Below are 25,974 nucleotides of genomic sequence, written 5' to 3'. Positions count from 1 at the left end.
ATAGCCAGGGACTTAGAACCATTTGTCTGGAGCTCGTCCTCAGCAGTTGAGATGCATTACTCCGCCGACATAAGCCTGGATGCCTGCTTGTCCAATTTTGCAATAAGGCACAAATATTATAGGTTGGTTACATCAGAGACTTAGAAATTAATTTGGATTCCAACAACAAAGAACAAGTTTTAGTTGTGGATAGATTTATCATGGGATTAAGGCCCATATTTATACTTTTTGACGCTAAACTGCGCTAACGCAGTTTAGCGTCAAAAAATTTAGCGCCGTCTAACGCCATTCTGAAGCGCCATGCGGGCGCCGTATTTATGGAATGGCGTTAGCCGGCGCAAGCAGACCGGCGCTGCCTGGTTTGCGTGGAAAAAAACCACGTACACCAGACAGCGCCGGCGTAGGGGGAAAATGGCGTATGGGCGTCTTAAAATGGGGCAAGTCAGGTTACGTCGAAAAAATCGTCGTAACCCGACTTGCGCCATTTTTTTTCGACGCCCATCCCCCATCAACATGACTCCTATCATTGTAAAGATAGAAGTCATGCCCCCTTGCCCAATGGCCATGCCCAGGGGACTTCTGTCCCCTGGGCATGGTCATTGGGCATAGTGGCATGTAGGGGGGCACAAATCAGGCCCCCCTATGCCACAAAAAATAAATAAAAAAATACTTACCTGAACTTACCTTAATGTCCATGGGATGGGTCCCTCCGTCCTTGGGTGTCCTCCTGGGGTGGGCAAGGGTGGCAGGGGGGGTCCCTGGGGGCAGGGGAGGGCACTCTGGGCTCATTTTGAGCCCACTTGTCCCTTAACGCCATCCCTGACCCAGGCGTTAAAAAGCGGCGCAAATGCGCCGTTTTTGGCCACGCCCACTCCCGGGCGTCTCTTTTGCCCGGGAGTATAAATACCACGTAAAGGCCTGGGAGTCATTTTTTAAGACGGGAACGCCTCCCTTGCATATCATTAACGCAAGGAAGGGGTTCACGCTAAAAAATGACGCACACTCCGGGCACTTTGGCGCCCGAAGCGTCTAACGCCAGAGTATAAATATGGCGTTAGTTGGCGTTAGTTCTGCGTCGAATTTGCGTCGAACAAAATGACGCAAATTCGGCGCAACCAGAGTATAAATATGGCCCTAAATATTTGTGATGAGTTTCTAGAAGTATTCTAAAAAAAACTTGGTTGGTTCAAGGGGTACCAACAAAAATCATACTTAAAACTAAGGCCAACCCAATGGTACATAAAGCACACCATACCTCTGTTGTTGAGAGAAGGATGTGTAATGGAACTACAACTACCTTAATAACAAATTCCTTTACAACGATGCCTGAACAATGAGTGCGTCTTTAGAACTAAAGTGTTTACTACAATTTTTTTTGCCACAAATATGCCTTTACAGTGAAAATTTAAGTATTTTACAAGTAAGTGTAAACCCTTTTTTAATATATATAGATACATATAATGGCTTTATAACTTGCGGCCTAAGGTAACTATAACTTGCGCCCCCACCATGCACAGTTTTTCCTCACAAATTTTACTGCAAATACAACAGTGATATTATCAATGAAATTATCAAAGATGTCATGGGTGTTGAACTATGTGGGGTAATTAACAGAGTATGGCGAGGGCGCGAGTTATATTATATGAACCTTATACTGCGAGGTACAGCTACTTGAAATAACTCCACACCTGCTAAATTTGTCTGGTTTTGTGCAAGTAAATTCAGAACCTACCTACAACTTTCCTGTAACCTTTGGCTTTTTTAAGTGAATTTCTAAGGTTTTTTTAAACTATTTCCTAACTATAAGGTCCCTGCAACCTTTGTTTTTTCAGTGAATTTGTATGTTTTTTTTTTAACATAAAGTCATTTTCAAAACTATACATTAATCCAACCACTGCTGCGCACTGCCTTCCGCCGTGTGCACAAGGGTTGACCTCAGGGCACCCCATTAACCACCAGTCCCACTAACTACCCAACCCCATGCTGTGCACGGCCTTTAGCCATGTGTGGTGAGAGTTGGTCGCAGTGCCTGTCTCTCTGGGTGTGAGAGGGTTTCTCTGGGTGTGAATGGCTATGGAAGTATCTATCTGGGTGTGCGAGTGGGTTTTAGAGGGTCTACGTGGGTGTGAGAGTGGGTTGAAGAGCGAGCATTTTTTACTGGTTAGCTAGTAAGTGCTACCTCATTAGGTGAATGGCCTGTGTGGGGAAGGGGTGCCTTTAGGCCCGACTCCCTCAGCCGCTTTGGCCCCAGGGACCACATTCCCGGGGCCCAGTACAATTCAATAGGGAGGGGGAGCATGGCCGTCAATATTCCCGTCAATTTCAGCCCCAGAGACCACATCCCCCAGGGCCCGGCCTTCTAAAATATTTTGGGGAGGGAGCAGCATGGCCCTACTCCCCCAGCTGATTCCGGCCCCCAGGACCAAAACCCCAGTAGCCCACCCTTAACATTCTTTTGGGGGGATGGGGGCTGATCTCAGCCATGGGAGTCCCATCCCCCGTGGCCTGGCCTTAACATTTTTTTATGTTTTAGGGGGAGGGAACCGCGTGGCCCACCTCCCCTAGCCAATTACAGCCCCCGGGATCCCATCTGCCAAGGGTCAGCCTTAACGTTTTAATATTTTATTTGTGGGGGGGGGGCCGCATGGTTCCCCTCCCTGGGCAAATCTCTGCCACAGGGACCCCGTCCCCTGTGAACCGGCCTTGTCACCTGGGTGTCTCCTAGGGCACTCACTCAGCATGGTTTAGGACCGTGGGGGGAGCCTTTAGTCAGAGCAAACCACTATGTCCTGGGGGTAGGCACCACAGGACTTCAAAGGAGCCAGTTCCTGGAGGGTGGTGGTCCCCATGGTCATTATTTGCTCCTTGAGGGGGGGGTGCACCCTTTCAATGTTAAACAGCCCCAGGGAGATGGTGGTCCCCAGGGCTGAGGGTTTGCAATGGACCTCTTTCATTATTTAGATTCAGCCCCCAGGAGGTTGTGGTCCCTGGGGCTGCGGAGGGCCACAAGGCCTCCCCTTAATTTACATCAATAGCCTGAGGAAGGTGGAGGTCCCCGCTGTTGTTGGAGGGTGGCTGCGCTGGCCCATCCCCAAATTCATTAATTCTTTAGCCCCAGGGAGGCTGTGGTCCCCAGGCCTGTGAGAGAACACGCACCACATGCATTCTTTCTTTAGTCCCAGGGGAGGTGGTGGCTCCCCAGGCTGCCAGGGGGCCATGTACCCCCCACTGCCTTCATTCATTTTTTAGCCCCAGGAGGTGGGGGTACCCGGGCTGCACATAGGGCTACATAGCCTTCTTTTATTATCCTGGGTGGGTGGCAGTCCCCAAGGCTGCAATGGGACTGCGCAGCCCTCCCTCAGCATTCATTAATTATTTAGCCACAGGGATGTTGTGGTCCCCAGGGAATAAATAAGGCATTGAAGGTGGGACCTGTGGGCCCCCTACTTAATCTTTCATATTCCCCCGGGACCTGTCTCACCCGAGGGCTTTATTAAAACAAACGCAGGAGCCCACAGTTGCTTTTTTATTTTTGCAGCAGATTTGTGACCCCGATCATGAATTTGTGGCAAATGTGTTTTTAAAATGTGCTTTTTTTTTGCCCTGAGGGGCTCCCTCTGGGACCCCAGCACAAGAGCTAAGGGATCAGGTTGTCCCTACCCTGGCCCCCTTTCTTTTTTAATTGTTTTTTCTGGGGCTCGGCTGAAGCCAGTTCCCAAGATGGCTGCCAACACTTCCTTGTTGAAGTGTTAGCAGCCAATCATATCTCAGCACAAGATCGGGAGTGTTTGAGAATCATATATATATATATATATATATATATATATATATATATATATATTTCAAGTTCAAATTGAATTTTCTTTATTATTTCAAAAACTACTGAACGGATAACAGCAAATTACAAAGAGGGCTCTTTCTGGACCAATAGCTAGCTTTCAGACAAATGTGGTGTAATTCAATCCAGCGGTTCGCCTCTATTCCTTCACAAAATCCCTATGGAAAAATGCATGGGGAAAATGCATTTGGGACCACCCTTTTTTCTCAGTCCCGCGCTTGATGGATCACCCAGAAACTTTCCAGACAGCAGCTGAAGTGAGTGTCATATTTTTCTGGAAAATTTGGTGATGATTCATCAACCAGTGACAAAGATATAGGCAAGTTAATAAATGCTTTTTCTATAGACACCTAGGCCCTCATTATGCCCCTGGCAGTCTCCAGGCCACCAGGACCACAGTGGGGGTTCCACTGCCAACAGTCTGGCGGTGAAGACCGCCACATTATGAGTGTGGCGGGTTGGCAGATCCCCACTCATACTGCCAGGGCGGTTGGGCCGGCCGGTCCGGAGACAAGTATCTCCGACCTGGCGGTCCAATGAAGACCGCCGGAGGTATTTTGAGCTGGCTTTCGACCAGCGTTTCCACAGCAGTAGCCCCGCCAAGAAAACCCTGGCGGAAAGGCAACCAGTGACAGGGAATTTCTTCCCTGTCACCTGCAGGTGACTCCCCCACACCCCCAGCAAGCACAATACCCACTCACCTCCCTTCCATACCAGAACCTCCACCTCCTTCAGATACCGAGCCCCCTCCCGACATACATGCACATTCACACAGACATCCACACTCACCCCGCATGCACTCATTCACCAACACTGACATACACACATTCACTTACATGCATCCATACACACATTCACTTCAACATTCATACGTGCATTTAACCACACATGCACACACTCAAACACACACGCAAACATACATGCATTCACACATGCAGAAACACACGCAGACATACACGCAGAAAAACACACAGAAACACACGCACACTCAACACCCCCTACCCTCTCCTGTCAGACACCCGATTTACCTTATCCGGCGAGGAGGTCATCCGTCAGCGAACGGGAGCTTCCACTACTAGCAGCGCCCTGCCATCAGGACACCGCCAGGCCTTAATACTGCTCATAATACGGCTGGTGGAGTCCTTCTGGTGGGGCATGGCTGGTGGTGGAACCGCCCATGCACCTCTGCCTGCGAGCATGACTACAGCAGGATTTTCACCCAAAATGTGTTGGAAATCATACAGTACTCGTAATATGGTGGGCTCCCGTGCCTTTGGCTGACCCCACTAGCCTTGTTGCTGGGGTCCCCCTGGTATCCCAAAAGATTTTTTTTTAATTTTCACAAAAAATCACAGTGGACTCATGAGTTTGGTGAAGTATGGCCTAAGTGCTTGTTCACAATTTACCCCCCTAGTGGGCCAGGTCCCAGGGGCACGCTGTAAAAAAACAAAGGAGGCGCATGAGCTGGAGTTTCATTAGCAGCGAGTATGGTATGGAAAGGTATGCAGCCAGCTGTAGATTGACATAGTGCCTTATGACAATCCACGCATGGGAGTGGGCACTGAATTTAGCTTTATCTTGAATGAAAGATAAGGATTTACTGGCGTTACTGGCGCCGCTTTTGAATGAGTCATATAAAGGTGCTGCCTCGCATAGCTCCTGCAGATATAGTTGACTAATGGATGACTGTAGGTATTTATTGTAGGCTGAGTGCCGGTCAGTTTCCAAAGTCAACCAAAGGGCGCTGTTTAATTTATCAACTGAGCTACTAATTTTAAATCAGGTCTTAACTGCCTCACCTTTTGCTGCCAGGTCTTGCCGAACTAGCCCAAATTCCAAATGAAGCTGCGCTGGGAGGCTGATTGTGGTAGTTGGAAAACTCACCTGTATACCTAGATTTGTCTACAAGCTTCTGAACCGTGCACTGCCACTATAGAATAAATAAGTGTAGGGAGCAATCTAGAAGAGATAACGGTTAACAACGGATGGAATGAGTGGCTCTCTAGCCGTTTTGCCAAAAGGGAAATGACATAAATTAAGGCTGTTGCTTTTTGATATGTATATTTTTTCTTTTGATAAAGGTTATATGAAGCAAAGCCTTGGCTTTATTTATTGCTGTAAAGGCTGAAATTTGAAACAAGAAAGATTGTTTGTTTACCAAGCAGTTTGGGACTCATGTGAGTAGCAAATATGATTACAATTGAAAAATCGGTAACACTAAGTATCGGCTCTTGAGGTTACATTGTAATACATACATTTAGTTGATAAAGAGCTGAGATGTTATTAAAATGTATTAAACAAAAAAAGAAGTGTTAAGTTGACACCCGTAGAAGGGTTGTTAATTTCTTCTTCGAAGGAATGGCCAGAAAGAACTGTAATTTTAATTCAGGGAACAGTCCCAAATGTTATTTTAGTAAATTATGGGGCATGATACTGATCCTTTAACCAACTATTTTATAATTGAGAAATATTGTAAAAATCAGGCGATGAGACATTCAGTAATTGGAAATTACACAAAGGTTATTCATTCATTTTGTTGTAGGAAAACGACCACAAGCGTTTTTTACTGCCATTAAGAAACAGTTTTGGAGATTAATGTTAAAAATCTTTGAACCAATAGGTGAGTGGTCTTATACTTTTGGCTCCAATTAAAACAAGAAGAGATCTAAAATGAGGATTAGATTTCTCATGCAAAGATTGTAAAAGAAATCTTTATTTTACTTGCTTTTAGGTGCTACCAGCATAGAGAATTTTTCAGTCCTGATGATGACCCGTTATTGATTTATGTCTTCATATACGGTCGAAATGTCAACAAAATTTGATGTGGATCAATGTAAAAATACAAGGTGACTTCAAGACACCTTGAATTAAGGAGTCTTGTTGAAGATCACTGGTTTCCCCTTTTTTAACCAAATTTTGTATATATTTTATACAACACTTTGGCACTTTAAGTATCACCGTGTTCACTTTCACTGCGCCGTCACCATAGGAACGACTAAAATGTAAAAATTATAAGTTCTTCTAACAGATGAATTTGTTCTAAATGGGAAAAAGTTGAAATTGTTTCTAAAAAAATCAAAAATATGAACTAATCTAAGGATATATTGAGACAAAAGGGCTCTTTTTTCTGAAGAATAGTCTAGATTTGCCGTGGGAGTCAAGGTATACACTTTCCCCTTGTGGTCAAGTCTGTGTCTGTTATCATCCCTTTTCTAAAACCTGTTTGATTGGGGGGAATGATGTTACGTTTATCAGATCAGGCTATTAATTCAGCAAGAAGCACAGAGGTGTCGTTTTTTGTCCCTGCGTCAAGAAGGGCGATTAACCTGTAATTGACTGTGCTATGACTCCACTCAGCCTTATAAATCAGGTTGATTATGGAGCCTTGCCAACTCTCGGGGATTACTCCTCCTAGTCTGACTTCCTGATATAGGGAACTAAGCCCTTCAGACCAAAAGACTGCTTCTTCCTTGAAAATGGCTTGAGGTAGGCTGTTTGGCCTGGGAGCCCCTTCTCTGCCGGCTTTAAGGAGGACTTTAAATGTGCTTCCAGGAGATGGAGTTAAATCAACAGTCTTTTCATTGGTCATTGGGAATTGGAGATTATATCCCCAGGCTGCTGTCTGCAATGTTGCTGGAATTATGTTTTCGCTAATTTGGTGATTTAGTGAAAAGAATTGTCTCATGATAGTTCACCCGGTCATTCTCAGTAATATTTGAATTGTTGATCAAATTTCCTTGGGTGTTCAGATTATTAATGATTTCCCAGAATTTCATGGGATTTTCTCTTTTGCAGCATAAATTATCTTTGACCAGAGGAGTCTCTTATCTTCAGATTTTTCCATCCATATTTGCCTTCTGTATTCCTTTTTAGCACTCTTGAGTTGTTCCCAAAGATGTCGATTGCCTGGGTATGCCTTCAGACGTCTTGACAACTACCTTTGCACTTTCTTGAGAGAATTACTTAGTTTCGACGGACGTGTCAGGACAGTTTGACTGGCATGATGGAAATATTTCCTCTGTTAAGAATGCTGTGACTCCTCTGTGAAATGTATTATGGTTGAAGCAATATTTTGAAATGAGAGTATTCACAACTGGGAGGCATGAATTGCCGCTTCATAGGATTTGGGGCAGTCAACTTCTGCAATGTTTTTTGGCTTGAAAAAGTGCTGAGATGCAGCACTTCTGTAGAAATTCCCTGGCAAGGTTCCCCGAGGCTAATTTTGAAGAGCTTGGATTTACCTGGGTGGAAAGAACTTTAAATTAAATCGAGTTTTGTGTTGGCATCATGGCTGGCTTAACCAAAACTGTACATCCATGGCTGCCTGCAATAACTCTTAGCAGACTATTTGAAGTGGTTGTGGTTCCATATTTTAATTTCTCACTATTAGCACTTAATGCACCACCATCCTGAGTTAGAGGCCTTCAGACTGTTTCAAACCCGGGAACCAGTGATGTTATAGTGCTCATTCTTTTTGTTTGTTGATTAATGAAATCATCTGCATGGCTGCTCCTGAGTTGTTTAGTTGTATTTACTTCTTGTGGCTCCAACCAAGAGACTTAAAATTAGGTCTGAGCATTTAATCGTTTTTGGTCTTGTTGAACTTTTGAATTACTCAAAGTCTGCAGGTGGGTTGTGTACTGCCTGAACTTGTGAGAAGATTGTTGCGCTATTTCAGAGGTATCAGATTGATTTCTAAGATTGTCTTGGTGGCTGCTCCTGTGTTGTTTGATTATGTTTGCTTCTTGTGACTCCAGCCGAGAGACTTGTGTTTGGGTCTGAACATTTAGTAATTTTTGATCCTGTTGTGGTTTTAATTCACTCGAGATCTGCAAATGCGTTAAGTCCTGCCTGTTCTTATGAAAAGTTTGTTGCACTATACCAGAAGTAGGTTGTAGGATTACATCATGCATTGAGGCTATAGAAGATAATTCTGCCAGATCCAAAACACTGCAGGCCTCTTGTGTACCAACAACTCTATCGGCGTTCTTACTGTCATGCTTGTCGGGCAGTTTAGTGAATATTGGGTATATATTTTAACCTGTTTTATTATTATGTTCTGACGTTTGTGTTGTCTCTTTGTTAATTTCTGAGTAGTATGTGTATTGCTCACTAAATCTACTACTTCCAGTGAGATTTCCTTTACACATTGGTGAATAACTGGGTTAATCTGATTGGAGGGCCGTTGTGACTCACAAATCAGCTCAGATTGTACCGCAACCCCATCCTACTTATGAGAAGGATTTTTGGGTTGTGGTCTGACAATAAGTTCATTTTAACTGATGGGCTGTATGGATTTTAGGATGTTTGACAGTAAATCCAGAAGAACAGATATTTTGTCAATATTAGGACCGCAGGAACATTGCTCTTGGGTCGGTATGTGACCAGCTTGGGCTCTTACTATTAATGACGTTAGGGTCTCCATTTTTTATTAATTCCTGTGGTTTGTTCAGCCATTAAATTCATGATGTCAATCTGCATATCCAGCTTATCTGACTGGAAATTCACGACTTCTATAGAGGATTGTAAGATGGTAATTAGGCTATCCCACCAGTGCGGTATGCTAGATATGTGATTAGGTTCTCGGTTGGGACATATTGTACTTATTTTGTCGATGTGCCGCAAAGGTAAGGACGTTTGCATGACATTTTTTAGGCACACCTCTTCAGAGTCCAGCTTTGCTGGCCGCTGCATTGGGGAAGATGCAAATAAAGCTTTGCTTGGGGGAGGATTCTGCACTGCTCCTACCGAAGACTTGGCCAGAACACAATTTGTGGTCTTATTCTCTGCGTCTCCCTTGTGCCGTAGTTTTGTACTGCTGATATTTGAGTCGTTCACTTGAAACTGGGCCTCCCAATTGCATGGAGAGATTGGGAGATTGGGAACCTTCAATATGCATTGTTTTAACTTCTAATGTCTGGATCACATCAGCATTGCTTGAGATCGAGAGCGAGCAGGACCACGATGCATCAATATGGGGTTCATGATTAGCAGGAGATTCTGGTAATTGATGAGTAACTGCAGAGTCTGAAGTAATACCAAGGGCTGAGGATGAGGCACAAGTATTTTCATTTACAGTTGAGGATAACCTGTGAACTACTGCAACAGTTTCTAACGTATTTTTTGTTGGTTTGTGGTTAAAACTTAGGACTATAGTGCCAGGAAAAAGTTATATTGTGATGTAAGCTCCAATGTTGATACTAAGGAGTTTCTGAATGTCAAAAATGCCTGGGCCGTCTGATTTACACCACTTACAACCACTGTGCTGTCCTTTTTAAGTGGAGTAATAAGATCTTTCTGGGGCTTTATGTAAATAACAGACGGGGCCTATGCGGACCCCCCCTCCTGGGGTTTACCCTACCTCGGGGAACACCACCTCCTCGGAGCTAAGCATAATGCAGGGAGGATGCACAGACCCCCTGGAGACCAAGAGCTCCTCCCTGGGGCTAAACAGACAAATAAAACTGGGAGGGTGGCCATGTGGTCCCCATAGCGGGCCTTATACTGCCCCAGGGACCACTACCTCCCCGGATCTGGCCTGTATAAATTAAAGGAGGAGGGCCGTGCGCCCACCCCCTCATGGAGCCATTAATGGTCTTGGGGACGGCCACCCGCCAGGGCTGACTCCTGCTAACTCCTGAGATGCCCACCCAGGGGAGATATCAGTTTGCTTTAGCTTTGAGGGTGATGCGACAGCTCCAGCCAAGTGAGAAGAAACATTAACGTTGAAGACGTTGGAATAAAACACACTAACCTTGCGTCGGTATTCCTCTTTTGTTACAGCCATTTTTATCGCCACACCCACTGTCTGCAGGTGCCAGGGTTACTTCCCTCACTGGATTTTCACTCTGCTGTGATCCTCTGTCATCAACTTCTGTTCTTCTAGGCCATCCTCTTGCTCTATCCTCCCTGCTCTCGAGACCTCTAGCCACACTTAGCAGCTGCCTTACTCACCTTTGCATGACTACTTCAACCTCTTTCCACTCTTTGCTACTTGTGCTTTTCTCTTTACTTCTTCCTCTCCCAGAACACATATTTTCTGACACTCGCCATACGGTCCTGGTCCTATCCATGTCCCATCACTTCTGTGGATCTGGGAACAGCTCCACTGTCTTAACAGCTCTCCTCTCCTCACCAACCTCTTCCTCCTCCTTTGACCCTCCCATTTCATTGGCACGCCCCGTTTCCTGCGCCACAGCTACTGCCTGTACATGGTGCCTCTTGGAGTCGCTACGTCCCTTATCATTCTCATTTTAAGTCCTTTATTTCCTCAGGAGACCAAGGATGCTTGCTCATTAGGACTGGGATCTTGGATGTTACCTGCTTTTACTCAGGTCTACCATCTGGCATGACCCTTCTTTTTTCCTAGTACCCTGTGGGCAGCAGCCAGAACTGTGATTCCTCCCTAGACCTTTGGTTTTGCTCTTACCTCGTTGCCTTGTCTACCACCCTCCCCCCCCCCCCCCCCCCCCCCCCCCACTGCAAGGATGTCTAGAAGCTGCCTGCTTCCCCACAACTCAGGGTCCTCTCCCAGGGTAATGTGTGTTGCCCCTGCATCTGATTGCTGCTTCCCTACGTTGTGGGCCTTACTGCCCCTTTACCTCTGGTTCTTGCTTGCTCTTGTGGGCATCGTCTCAGCCCTGGAACCCTTTTATGCTCTTCCTGAAGGTTCCCCAGAGCTGAGGGGAGTACCCCGCAAGGCAGGCTGAATAAAAGTCCTGTCCCTACGTACGACCTCTACTGCTGACTGTTGATTTCTCCTCATGTAGTTTTTGTTCTTCTTTCATCGCCCTGACAAGCTGTCCCTGCTACACATTCTTTCCTAAGCTGCCTTTCTTCGTTTTCTGTGTCATTTTGCATGTAGGGGCCTTCCAACTGCCTTGCTCTGGCCCTCTATTGCTTTGTACATTAGCCTCCCTTCTCCGGGGAGTGGCTGTGTCAAATTGTCAAATTATGCCAACCTGTGCGCCTTACCCTCTTCTGTGTGTGTTGGGTGGGGCGTTTGGAGGGAGGGCTACAAGGTAACTCACCAGTTGGAAAACCCGCGGGTGCCTTTTCTTCAGCTTCCCACTGTCCCACTCTGCCTATTGGAAGAGGGCGGGGGGGCAGAGTGGCTTCTGGCAACACTCAAATCGCAATTGCATGCTCTTCCTCTTTCGAGGGAGCTCATGGAGCGCTTAATTTTCCCCTCCCAAATCCCCCGGGTAACGCGGGTACACCTCCATTTCTCCGGGGCCCGCCTACCTGACGTGTGAGCAGGAAGGCCATACGACACAAACACTCCCTTTGTAAGAACTTGCAAGGAAAACCGATGAGACAGTGCACTTCCGAGTGAGTTAGATGGTATACAATCACACCTATCCTCCCTTTGTTCCACCAAGGGGCGCTTTGACCCTGCTATACTTACTGGTTCATCAGGTGATTGAATTGGCAACTCACTACGCCGCCCACCCTCACAAAACTGTATTTCTGTGCTTTCTTATCTAACATAGCGCAATGTAACGTAATAAATATAACATGACAATGCAACGTAATGTGACATTGCCTAAAATTAGTTCTAGATCTCGTACCAGTTACTGCTGGTCTGCAAGTATCGTCTCTGGTTACTAGATGGCGCTGGTTATATTGTATCGAATGCACAATTATGGTGCTGGAAATTAAATGGAAGAAACGCATAGCAGGTGGTGGACTGCATGATTTGACAAATAAAGGATGGACATATTATACTCCTGAGTTCTCTTCCATTCACTAAGCTTTTAAAACGTCCCGCTCGCCTATTTCCTTGTGGTTACACATCTGAATTTCACGTGACGCTACATAAATCTATGTAATTTCATCTCCATACATTTAATTTCCATACAGTTAAGGCGCGCAGCCAAGCTACCTAACGTCACGCACACAGCATTGCCTAGTAGGGCACAGGTGTGTGTGTTTGATGTCTAACATAGGCTTTGTAAACACTGGCACCGTTCCTGTAAGAAATAATATACTTAGATAGACAAAAAATATTTTCTCACTTTGTGAATGTGCTGCACTGTAGAGTAAATATGAAATATGTGAATAATTAGGTTAAATAAAAGCCTTTCTCCTTATTGACACATACCTCAAGGATGGGTTATTTTTGTTGCACAGCCTGTCTATCTCTGTTAGTAGATAGGGCTTTGGATCAAAAACCACAACTGGTAGCGTGGGAGCGCCATATACCACCAGGGACGTCTCCTTGACTCCAAGCAACACAAGGTAGAATAACCTATATTTGCATTACCTTTAGGGCTACTTTTGTTGCAAATATTTGTATTAACTTTTTGACAAAGTAAATAAAACAAAAGTCACAATAATAGGCCCCTGTGCCGACGATGGTAGCAGTCACTTCCAGCATGTCACAGCAGAAGACATAAGCAGAGTAACAAACACTAATTTTCTACCTCCAACACCACTTCCAGCATGTCACGGCAGAAAAAATACGCAGAGTAATAAACACTCCTTCCTCTAACCCAAACGTACAATAGTAACAGTAAAGGAATAAAGAACAGAAAAGGAGACAAGAGTTGCAGAGGTTATAAGTAGGCGGCACTTGTGGTCCTTAATCTCATTTGTTTGGCTAGGAAGATGTATCTGTTAACCAAGAAGGGAAGATGTAAAAGAATGTGCCAGCTCCATCAGAGGAGTAGGGAAAGGGAAACCAGGATGATGTGTTGTGGAGTAATCAAGGGGGACCAGTCAAAAAGGTAAATTGTTCTGAGCTTCTGTGGTGTGAAACATTGGTGTTCCAACCAGGACATATTATAGAGGAGAGGCTGCCATCTGTGATCAAGTCTTATCAGAGTGAGTGATTTTTTGTATTATGCGCTCCATGGCTAGCAACTGCCGCATCCTATGGAACCATTGAGAGCAGGAGGATGGTTCTGCTTCTTCCAGTAGAGGGTGATCAGCTGTTTGGCCACCCCTGACATATGTCAAATGAGAACCCAGTTGGATCCCATCATGCCCACCATGAACCCTTGTGTCAGTCTCAAGATGATAATGCCCATGTCTGATCGGAGGGGGTAGCCTAAGGGTCTTTTATATGTCCCAGTATCTCCTTCACAAATGTTTGTATGAGCATGCAGGACCACCATATGTGTAAGAAGGTGTCTGTTTCTTGGTTGAAGTGCCAGCATTAAGCCTGAACAGAGGGATACACGCAGGGGAGTCTGCTCGGGGGTTAGATTACATTGGTACATCACTTTATATGCCGATTCCCTTAGGGGGGACTGTTGACAGATTTAGGTACATCCCTCTACAAGTGGTCCCAATTCTTGGGTGTTAGTTCCCATCTCAAGTCCATCACTGTTAGAAATGGGGTCTCTAGTCGGCAGTGGTTTTCACCCTGTCCAAGTAGGAACTCTCACTCTAGTCAGGACAATGGGTTCACACAGCTAAGATAAATCCTTCTCACCCCTTTGGTAACTTGGCACGAGCAGTCAGGCTTATCTCAGAGGCAATATGTGAAGTATTTGGACACACAAACTGTAACACAGTGAAAACACCACAAAAGTACTCCACACCAGTTTAGAAAAATAGCCAATATTTATCTGGGTAAAATAAGACCAAAATGACAAAAATCCAACATACTAAGTAAAGATAAGAATTTTCAAAGATTAACTTTTAGTATAGCACTTAGAAACATAATAGCTCCAACTGGGGCCATTGCAGCATCGTGACGGAGTTGTTTCTAACAACTCAACACCACTCACAAGGGAGTACATGCCGGTCATGAAGTCGCACTGACCCCAGGTACAGTACCTTGGAAAACGATGAGGTAACAAAGATGTTGCACAGAGTCAGGCAGGTGAGGCGTCACTTGAGAGGGTGCAGCATCGCTTCCTTACTGCTACTGGGGAGGGGAGGTGTTGGTTCCTTACTGCGAGGCATGGTAGGTCAGACATTGGTTCCTTTCGGTCGCAGGGGAGGTGATGTGATGTCTGTGGTGTGGGTGGCATTTGTTCCTTACGACCTGGCGGGGTGAATGCATCCAGCATGTCAAGATGCAAGGGTTTGACTTTGCGATGTTGTGATCACACCACGGGGCTACAGGTGCTACAGCGGAGACAGGCATCACGGACGTCGATGACATGCCACTCGGACTCATGCGGTGGTGAGACTAAGGAGGTGCTGCGGCGGCATTGGGCCAGTGTTGCAGGTCGCTGTCATTGCACTCAGCGGGGACTAGGCAGCAGCATGGAATCCAAGAGCAGCACCGGTTCTGAAGTCAATCTGGAGTTGATGTGCTTAGTTTCTTCTTAGTTGTACCAGAGCTCACTTCCAAGGGCCCAGAAACTGGATTTGGCACCAGTTGCCAAGTCAGGACTCTCAGCAAGAGAGCCCAGATGCTGGCAGATAAAGTCTTTGATGGCCCTGAGGCAAGCTCAGTTCAAACCTTTGGAGAACCTTGGAAAGCAGGATGTAGAAAGCAAAGTCCAGTCCTTTCTCTCCCAGGACATAAGCAGCAAGCAGCAGACCAGCACAACAAAGCATCAGGCAGAGTGGCAGTCACTCCTACAGCATCCAGCTCTTAGCCCAGATGTGTTCTAACAGTTTGGTGTCAAAGGTTAAACCCATTTCTGTCTTTGAAGTAGGAAAACTTCAAAGAGAAATCTTTGTAGTGCACAAGACCCTACCTTCCATGCCCTGGCCCCAGATATGCTCCAGTGGGTGGGAGAGCAGGCACAGCCTTATTCAGGTAGAAGTGTAGCTCATCCCACCATTTTAGCTCAGGAAGATCCATAAGACCCATGACCCTTTATGTCAATGTCTAGAGGGGATTTACAAACAGCCCAACTGTCACTCTGACCCAGACAGGGAATACACAAACAGGCAGAGTCACAGAATGGTTTAAGCAAGAAAATGTCCACTTTCTAAAAGTGGCATTTTCAAACCTACAATTTTAAAAACAACTTCACCAAAAGATGTAATTTCAAATTGTTTGTTCAAACACCCCCGAACTCCATATTTCTATCTCCTCCCAATGGGAAATTACCCCTCAAAGATATTTTCAAGGCAAAGCCCACGTTATCATATGGAAGAGATAGGCCTTGCAATAGTGAAAAACGAATTTAGCAGTATTTCACCACTAGGACAGGTACAACCCACCAGTACATGTCCTACCTTTAGAATACACTACACCCAACCCATGGAGCTGCCTTGGGCCTAACTTAGGGGTTACTTACGTGCAGTAAAAGTAAAAGTTTGGGCCTGGCAAGAGGCTTCACTTGCCAGGTCAAAATAGCAATATAAAACTGCACACAGATACTGCAGTGGCAGGTCTAAGACATGTTTTCAGGGCTTCTCATGTGGGGCCAGAATCAGTGCTGCAGGTCCACAAGTGCTGCAGGCTAACTCATAGTATTTGACATGGCATTTTGGGTAGTATTTGACACAGTGCACTTTACTAGGGACTTACAAGTAAATTGAATATGCCAATCATAGAAAAAACAATCACCAATACAATTTAGTTGGGGAGCACTCGCACTTTAGCTCTGGTCAGCAGTGGTAAAGTGCCCAGAGTCCTAAAGTCGGCAAAAACGAAATTGAGCACAGGATCACCCAATGAGGTTCATAAGAGTGGGTATGAAAAGGTTTGGACTACTGGATGGCTTGGTAGATCCTAGATACCAAACCCTTCCATCCCTCAGATATAATCGTACCAATTTCTCAAAACACATAAATGGCATTGTGGCTGCCACGCAATTTCATGGGTGTAAATCACAGTGTCTGACTTGGCAGTATAGAGACAAGTTTTTACTATGGTATGGTCTTGCTTACACTGTTTGGAAGACTTTATGTTGTTCCCTGAGAAGAGGTATTACAGGGTTCTACACTCTTCCTCCATCCATTCAGGAAACAAAGTAGACTTCGAGCAGGTGCAAAGTCAGGACTTCTAGTAATGGGGGTATTTAGGGAGGGGTCTTTCTTGATGGGTATTTGATCCCATATGTCAAGAACGGTTTTAGTTAGGGTGGCAAAGTAGGCACCCTTTAGTAAAGCATGTTGGAGGAGCCAGGCTAAATCTAATAGTGGGTGACAAGTTATAGTTCAGTCCATGGGGATCCATAGTTTTTTCAGTTTACCTCACACCTTATTCTGAGGTGAACTGGAAGTGTGTTGCCCAATAATATTCTAAAACCCTGGGCAAGCTAGGCCCCACTTGTTTTAGGAATTATTAGACACTTGTTGGAGATACGAGGTGTTTCCCGTTCCATATGAACGAGCATATTTTGGACTGAAGTTGAACATTGTTCGAAGAGGATATTGGAGTCCGAAGTGTCTGGAATAGATATAGGACTCTAGGAATGATGTTCAATTTAATAATGATGATACGTCCCAACCTGGACAGGTATAGCAGCTGCCATCGCCTTACACCCTCTAGAATGTTTTAGGGATCTCTATCCAGTTTTCCCCGGTCCCATCCCTCAAACTGCCTCAGGATGTTGAGGCCCGAGTATCTGACGTAGCTCACCAAAAGGGTGTCAATGTTTATAGAGTATTGAGATTTGTAGGAGGATAGTTAAATTGAGTATATTAGATGTTGCTGCATTTTAAAACTTGACACTTGCTTACATTTTTCTAGTGCGCTGGTCAGGGAAGGGAGAGATTTCGACGGACTGGATAATGTGAGGAATATATAATTGTCAAATAAGGTAATTTGATGCATCTGGCCTCTGAATGGAATGATTGCTAATGATCGTGCGTGCTGGATTCTTATGGCCAGAGGTTCAAATACCAAGACAAAAATTAAGGGCAAGAGAGGACACCCCTACCTAGTGGCCAGAGCTAATGTGATTAGTTCTTTGCTGTGTTAATTTATCCAGAAAAGTGCTGCGGGGTTGGCATATGCTGCAATAATATTTGCCAACATTTTGGGCCCGAGTGGGAGTTTAACACTGCTTTTTAAAAAGCCCAGCTCTCACAGTTGAAAGCTTTCATTGCATCATGCGAGAGTAGTAACACTAGGATATTATGTCTATGCGCTTTTCCAGCCAGGTGAGTTACGCAACGCATATTATCCGCTTCCTGTCTGTTATGAACAAAATCCATCTGGTCAGGATTTATGGTGCTGGGGAGAAGCGGGCAGGTGCATTGATAGTATGTTTGTAAAGAGTTTTACATGAATTTAAAAGAGCAACAGGACTATATGACTCACAATTGCGTAAGTCTTTGCCTGGTTTGGGGATAAGAGCTATCCCCGCTTTATACATGGTTGGAGTTGGGCTAGATGTCTGCAAGAAAAAGTTATAGTGATAGCAAGTGGATGTGTAGGGGACAGGAAAAAAGCCTAGAAAAATGTCACTGATAGGGCATCTGCACCAAGAGAATTACAAGCAGGTTTTCCCTTAATCGCTTGCTGCAACTCAGCAGCATCTGTGTGGACTTGGAGCAGCTCACTGTAGTCTGGTGGGATGGATGACCAGTCACATTGATTCAAATACTTTATCTTTGGTGTTTTCATTATCCTGTTTACAAAGATTTTAAAAGGATTTGTGGAACGCCTTGAGTTTGTCCCTCTTCCTGACTGTTCAACTGCTTTTCTTTGTTTTAAACTGTGGCACATATGATTTGACCCTTTGTTCTCTAAGCTTTCTGGCCAATAGGGTGCCCACCTTATTCCTCTTGTCATACAATTGCTGGCCTATTGTTAGCAAGGAAAGCTCAGCAGAATTGATTCTGTGCGTTTTTCGTTGTCTTCTAGTGGCAGCCAATTTTCTCTTAGACCGTTTAAAAGGTTTTTTTTTTATCCATGGTCTCTAGCCCCTCGCTCTCAGAGGTGACTCTTTGCTCTAGGTAATGCACTTTCTAGCCCTGTCTATCTCAATAGTGATGAGGGTACCTCTAGTAGTGGCTTTGAATATGTTCTAAAGTGAGGGATTAGAAATTTCAGGGTTAGTATTGAGGATAAAATATTCATATGTTGCATCAAGTGTTGTGGCTCTGTTAACCGGGTCTCTAAATTTTGGGGGGATTAAGCACCAAAGGGAGGTCTTCAAGGAGAGTGATGCCATTATCTCCACGTGATTTCTATATGAGCATGATTTGGTGTATATACATCAGAGAGAGAGGTAGACTTCAAGATGTCAAGGAGGGGGTGCATGAAAAAGGCATAGTCGATGCGTGAGTATGGCAGGTGAATGTGTGAGGAAAAAGAGTAGCCTCTAAGATCTGGGTGAAGACGTGCCATGCGTCTTTCAGCCCTAGTTCAGTTATCCACTTTTTTAGAAGGGCGGACACACCCCGTCCCTCAGTAGTTATTAACATGTCTATCTTTGAGCCTGAGGCAGTGTTAAGTCCCCTTCAGCAATGATGTCCCCCTTGGCATCCCACAGCTGCTGTCTCAATGTGAAGCATATGAAGGCATCTTGGGAAGTGTTAGGGGCGTACATGTTCAGCATCCTAAGGTTGGTTTATCCCTTTTGGGACATTAGATTTAGGAATTGGCCTGCAGGTCTCTGACTACTGAAAGAAGTGAATGGCCTTAGTGGGAATTGCATAAGATAGCGACTCCCGCTGTTTTAGTGGGGGTGGGGAGATAACCAGAATTGGTGGGGGTCGTGTCCGTGGAACATACTATGCTCATCTTTCGTAAATATGTTTCTGAAATAACAATAATATGGGGGTCATAATAGCACAAGTATGGCACTTGTTCGGAGAGTCTAAGCCCCATACATTGAGTGAGAGGAGTTTACACATATGTAGAGTATTGGTTGTCAGGATAAAGCAGAGTACCTAAGGAACAGGGCTGCCGGAAGGCTCAGTGTCTCAAATGAAGGTTCTAACATACTAGAAATGGCCCCACCCCAATGCCCCACTTCGAGAGTCACAAAGAAATAAAAAAGAGAAATATAAGACAAAGAATACAAATAGGCCAACAGGGCCTAGCCAAAACACCATTTATATTAGTACTGTGGAGTAATTTATTTAACCCACAAGAGGTGCAACCCCCCCAAAAGGAAAGAACTAGCGCAAAGTTGGAGGCTTCCTAGTACAGTGAGATGAACCAGAAAAACAGGTTGGAGCAGGTCAAGGATACTCCAGAGAATATGACCCCTTACTCACTATCGGCCTGCTAAACAGTCCCACTCAGAGTAAAAGGAAATCAGTAATGGCTCAAGTGTTCCTTGATAGTGAAGCTCCTGTTGGTATGGGGATTTCTTTTTCATCTTTAGGAGAAAAGACATCACATTCATTTTGGTATCATTGGAAGATCTGTCTCTTCTCCATCAGATTTAATATCATATTGCCACTCAGGATGACACTCCAGTCACTAATGTAGATGGTTCTGAGTTGTGTCCTCTGGTACCACATCTATGGAAAGTCTCAACATTGCCTTTCCCTGTCGGTGAGTGAACCACTCAATGTCTCTTATTCCATTACAAAATCAGACTGAAGGGATGTCCCCATTGATATTCTATGCTTCTTCAATGAGACTGTGATTGGTCAGAAGGTCCTGTGGTTCTTAAGAATGGATAACAGTAGCTCAAGGAAGAACAAGTCTGATTTCCTATAGGCTAATGCCATGATGGCTACCTTCTCCTCAAAGTATTGGACACATATGAGAATAACAGGGACAGAGCGTGCTCTCGTCTTGGTGCACAAGACCATTTAGGCTCGGTGAATCTTCGGTGGTGGCAAGGCTGGATCACCTCTGATAGCCTGTACGAGCTCCTTGATAAAGCTCATGATATCATCTCCTTTGGCTCCCCTGGGGATGCCTCAGATGTGTATATTGTTTTGTCAGGTTTGGGTTTTAGGGTCTTCTTGTTTCATGTGGAGCTCAACATCTTTTTATTCCAGTGCCAGTTCCAGTACCCACTGCCATAGCACATCCTAGTCCTCCGTTTGTGGGTCTGTAGTGCATTCCAGGTTGTTCACTCAGTTTTCCAGATGACTGACTTCTTTACTCACCTCCTACAAGCACGTTTTGAACTCAGTTTTTTAATGAGCTTGTTGCAGATTGAATTTCAGAAAGGAACTGATCCATACTTGGGTGATTGGTATTATCCTACTACCCCTCGATGGAGGATCATATTATTTTCACGCCGCTTTGACTACCGTGGTGCTGATTCAGATACAGGCCACTGAGCCCTCATTTTGAGTTTTGATCTTGATCATAGCGTCAATATCTTTGGCATGGATGGGTTGGGGGCTGGTCACCACTGTGTGAGCCATACATATGCCATATGAGATTATGTCCACTGCTATGGGGCTCCATGGTGCAGCTCTGGGCAGAAAATGTCACTGGCTGTTGTAATGTCTCCTGCAGAGATAAGAGATACTGTCGACCCTGGGGGTAACTGGGTGATAATGGCTGGATGCAAGATCAGAAGTTCACAATGTATAGGAGCACCTTTACCAAGTCCACGCCAGGGATGAGGTCTCCCATGGATGATCACCGGAGCATCAAAGCAAGACAGCTGAGGGGAGGACCAACCGCTGATCCTGGGGCATTGTTTCCAGCTGGCCTAGCAGAGAGCTCCAGACCAGGCAGGGGATGCCCCAAGGGCAGTTGTCACACCCTGCTCAGATCTGGAGCGGGGGACATGACTGGCATTGAAGCAAATGCATCAACAGCCCACAATGGCCAGTGCCACCACAGCATTGGGAAGACAGGGAAGGCCAGCAGGATGCTGCACTTTAAGAGGCTGTTGCCTTCACCCTGATCGTTATGCACCGACTCAGATCCATTATGCCAGTGTCATGTTCACTGATTCCACCTCTGTAGCACCAAGTCGAGAGGCCCCCGGTGTTGCGTTGCATCTGCACCTGCGATGAAGTCATGTGCAGTGTTCTTCCTGGAGTCCGTAAGTAGGCATCTCCAGGGTCCAATGTCTATAGTTGCATCAATGCCAACAGTTAGACCTGGGTCACTCCTGCAGTTTGATTACCATCGGGATACCCAGTGCTGGGCACGCACTGACAGCAGCCAATCCAATCTGATATAGGGCAGTGCACAGAAGGTTGAGTGGCCGCAGTGTTGGCAAAGCCTGCACTGCACTTTGCAAGTGGTACCTATGGCATCCAATGGCATGTGGTGGTCCATGACTGGAGTGTTAAGGATCCCTTTTTGGGCCAAGGTAGAGAGGAACTCTGTGAGTCTGCTCCCTGCTCCATGATCGGCTTGGCCATGCTTCGTAGGGCTACTTTTCAATGCTAAAATGTGTATGCTTTAAAGCAAAATACTTTATTAACACTTTACGCTAGTTTGCATCAATTGTTTGAAATTGCACTGGTTCAATGTTGATACTTTATTTACACTTTACGCTAGTTTGAGTCAATGTTTAGACATTGCACTGCTTCAATGTTGATAGCTCTATTGCTAGGTCCCCTTGAGTACATAATTACAGGGCCACAGAGCTCACTAAATGGCAGGGAGCTCAGGGCTCCTCATAATCAGCACTTATGGCACACAATCTGCAATAAAGGTTGGGAGTCAAATAAGTGATATTGAATCTCTGAAAAGACATGGGCCAACTCACTCAGCCATGCTGTGCTCTTAGAAAACAGCTTTTTATTTACGTCATTTGCACAGTGGTTCACTGATCATGACAGATGGCGTGAGTTATGATGTGAGTCGTGCTTTGCATACTGTAACTGCTGAATTTCATTGCTTTTTTAGGTTTAGGTTTGATGAACGATAACTAATCCTTAATCGTGTTTTTAAGGTGAATTTCTGTTTTTTATCATGTACTGCATGCATCTGGCATGTATGCCTTCCTCCCTTTGCATTGTCTCTAGAGGCTCTTTTTAGGTACAGAATTGTGGGGCGGGCTGGAAACTTCAGGACTGGGCAATGGTGACAGCAACAGTGCTGACTACTGGAGCTTCTTCAGGACCTTGCCTTCAAGGCTGATTTATACTTGGGTGAATGGAGTAATTACAGTCACCATAGGGAGCAGTTCTCCCCCAGCCATATTTAGAGATTTTAGCCACCCCAGTGGACATCTCTTGCATTTCCAGGAACCACTATAATGGCATTTCATGGAAATGGATTGTAAGTTTGACAGCCAGCTCCTTCAACATGGAGGAGTAGTACATCAAACTTACAACTTTTTTTATTTTTAAAAAGAAAATCCCAAAGTGAGCCCAAATTTCTTAACTCATGCAAGCAGCTTGTTTCCCGCCTTACAGTGAATACCAAGTTGGGACTTATAGTTTCACTTTCAACACTAAGGCACATATTTCTAAGCCCTAGTGTCACCTTGTGCCACATTTATGGCATTTATTTCAACGCAAATATGGCATTAGGGTGGCATATCCCATGCTTATTTACAAAGTGGTCCAATGCTTGCATTATGCCACTTTAAAAACCCTTGCGCCACATTATGCCAGCGCAAGATGTATGCAAGAGGGGCGTTCCCTCGTTAGGGGGGGTTGAAAAAATGGTGCAAGGAAATCTATGAGGTTTCATTGCGCCATTATTTTGGGCACGTTTAACACCCGCTCAAAGCAAGCATTAAAAGGGGACATACCGTTATTTAGAATGGGCCCCTATGTACTGTGCAGGAGTAGCACTAACATTTTGGTGCTACTCCTGCAGAATACATCAATAGCATCAACAAAAACGACGCTATGCCCCCTACCCTGTGCGATGGTGCACCGTATTTTAAATACAGCACACACATGATGGCTGTAGGGGGGAGTTAAAGGGCACAAGAAAAGTGCACTGCTCTGTGTGCAGCGTCACTTTTCTTAAATGTGCCACAGAGTATTTGTGCAAACCAAATGCTAATGACTAAAAATGTCATAAATAGTTGAAGGTGACACACATGGAAAATGCACATTGGGGAATTCGGGTTTGTGACAAACAGCCATGTTCAGGAATGCAGCACTATGTGGCCTGAAATAATGTGTTTGTGTATTTTAAAATACGCAATCTGGCAGTAAGCCCAAATCTACTTAGGTCATATCTCCCACAACCAAGTAAAGATCAATTAAATTAAATACTAGAAGAAGGAATTAAGTAAGCAAAGAATATATCATCAGATTAGGTAAATCAGAGGTAAGGGAGTCTAAAGGAGATGTTTGGAATTGCAAAACTTAAAACACACTACTAATTTGCATGTTTACTCATTGTGACCTCCGGGAGAGGATTCTTGTCTAAAATAACGAACTAAGGATTGTGCACATGTTGGAAAATCCCAAAAACAGAGCAGCAGGGCTTTCACGAGTACCATAGTATGCGAAATGAAAAAGAAAGAGCCTTGGCCCTAGTTCAGCTATACTTATTAAGCAACATCTGTTTGTGACACATTCCTTGTCTGCACCATGTCCAGGATGGATGAAAATAGAACCCTTTTTTTAACCTTTGAGCATCAAAATAAATCAGAGCTAATGATGGGAAAATTACTCGGCTCCCCTGCCCTTGTGATGCCCCCTCCAAGTGTCAAATAGTAAATCATGTGATTGTCTTGCAAAGAATGATATGCCTTCAAACTAGAACGGGAACGATACTTCTGGTTAGCCATAAGTGATATCCCACTGAAAGAAAGTGCTGTTTCTAGTTTTCTCAGCAGTAACATCAGCACCAGTGAAACAATGCCCACAGCTCAAAATCTGATATGTTTTGCCCATACTGACATTTTAGGTGATCCGTAGATATCCGATCACATTATAAATTAGCACCTTATTCTATATAATTGCTGTAATCTATGTCTGAGATACTGGCAACCTTTGAATATTCCTCCTTTAAGTAACTGATACCAATATAGGCGCCCGTACCTCGGCTGCCTTTAGTGTAAATTTTATTCTGGAAGGTCCGCCCGTACCCCAAACTCTTTAGGCAAAAACTCTTTCTTACAGACAGACCTGGAAACTTCCACTCCTGTCCACTGTATACTATCTCCTGGTTCAGATCTTTTTGGAACTCTGTTCCCAGCACCTTTCTCACTCATAAAGCTTGTAGCTATAGCCTTGGCGCACTGCCAATTCTTTCAATGTCTGCCGTCAAGGAGTATTTGTGGTGTTAAACTAGAATATATCATAGAGTATCTTGGACGCCACTGAAAATCTGAAACTGTAATGCCACACTGATTATTAGATGTGATAGATCCAACTCACCAGTAATGGGTGAGTTTTTACTTGGTGGACGTAATCGCACTGTGAAGCAATTGGTAAAGCCTAACAAGGGGTAGGGGCTAGGATAGTTTTTATACCTCTAACGACACCTATCAGAAATAAGGGTAATCTGATCCATTTTCTAACCCTTTTGTTAATCTTTTAAGAGGGAAACGAAAGTAATCATATTTATATGCAACAGGTATTTACTCAATCAGATTCCTAAAAATGTCACTTCTTGTAGGTACCATCTAAACTGGAGGAGTTGTGTGTGAAGGGAAAGATCTCAGATTTTATTTAGTTTACTGAATGCCTTGATTATCGGTAAATTGAACTATATTCCTAAACCGGAATGTAATGGTCGCATCAAGGTATCATAGCCTTTTGTCTATAGACGTTATACACTGCAGAATTATTATATTCAAGTCTCAGGTAGATGGCCAGGGTAACAGTATTAGAGATAGATGTAAGCACTGTTTCATGCCCCTTAAAACCAAAAAGTTTTCAGTAGAGCTAGTCAAGGTTTAGATATTTAGGTCAATACAAGGTATAAGGATCTCAACCAGATCCTTCCAGTATCATTTCAGTTCAATGCCTCCTCAGCCTCCAGTATCAGAACTACAGTATTAGCTCTGGACTTTTTGTGAGATATCATTAAAAAAAATCTATGGAAGTTCAGCTGCATGAGATACATCTCTATTGACAGTCCTTAATTTGTGTTTACCATTGCGTGGGTACTACTGGCCCTTGTTTTGAGGAACCAGTAACCTTTTCACTTATTCCGACACTGTCCTTGGCTGGTTACTGCCACAGTGCCTGTCCGATGGCCTAGCGCCTCTCCTCGCTGGCATTTCTAGGGACACAGATTTAAAGAGGCAGGAAAGGTCATGCTTTTGCACAGTAAAATGCCAAGTTTCACCGCAGGACATGTATGCTCGTACATGCTCTTCCCCGGCACCAGACCGTCTCTGCTACTTATGTGCCTCTCTCAGTCTCTCAGATCTTCAAACGAAAGCTGAGGTCCTCCGAGTGCCATTTTTGGCAGCTAG

Source organism: Pleurodeles waltl, chromosome 1_2 (assembly GCF_031143425.1).
Source record: "Pleurodeles waltl isolate 20211129_DDA chromosome 1_2, aPleWal1.hap1.20221129, whole genome shotgun sequence".
Classification (NCBI taxonomy): Eukaryota; Metazoa; Chordata; class Amphibia; order Caudata; family Salamandridae; genus Pleurodeles; species Pleurodeles waltl.
The sequence above is the reverse complement of the archived record's forward strand: the minus strand, read 5'-3'. Positions refer to the sequence as shown.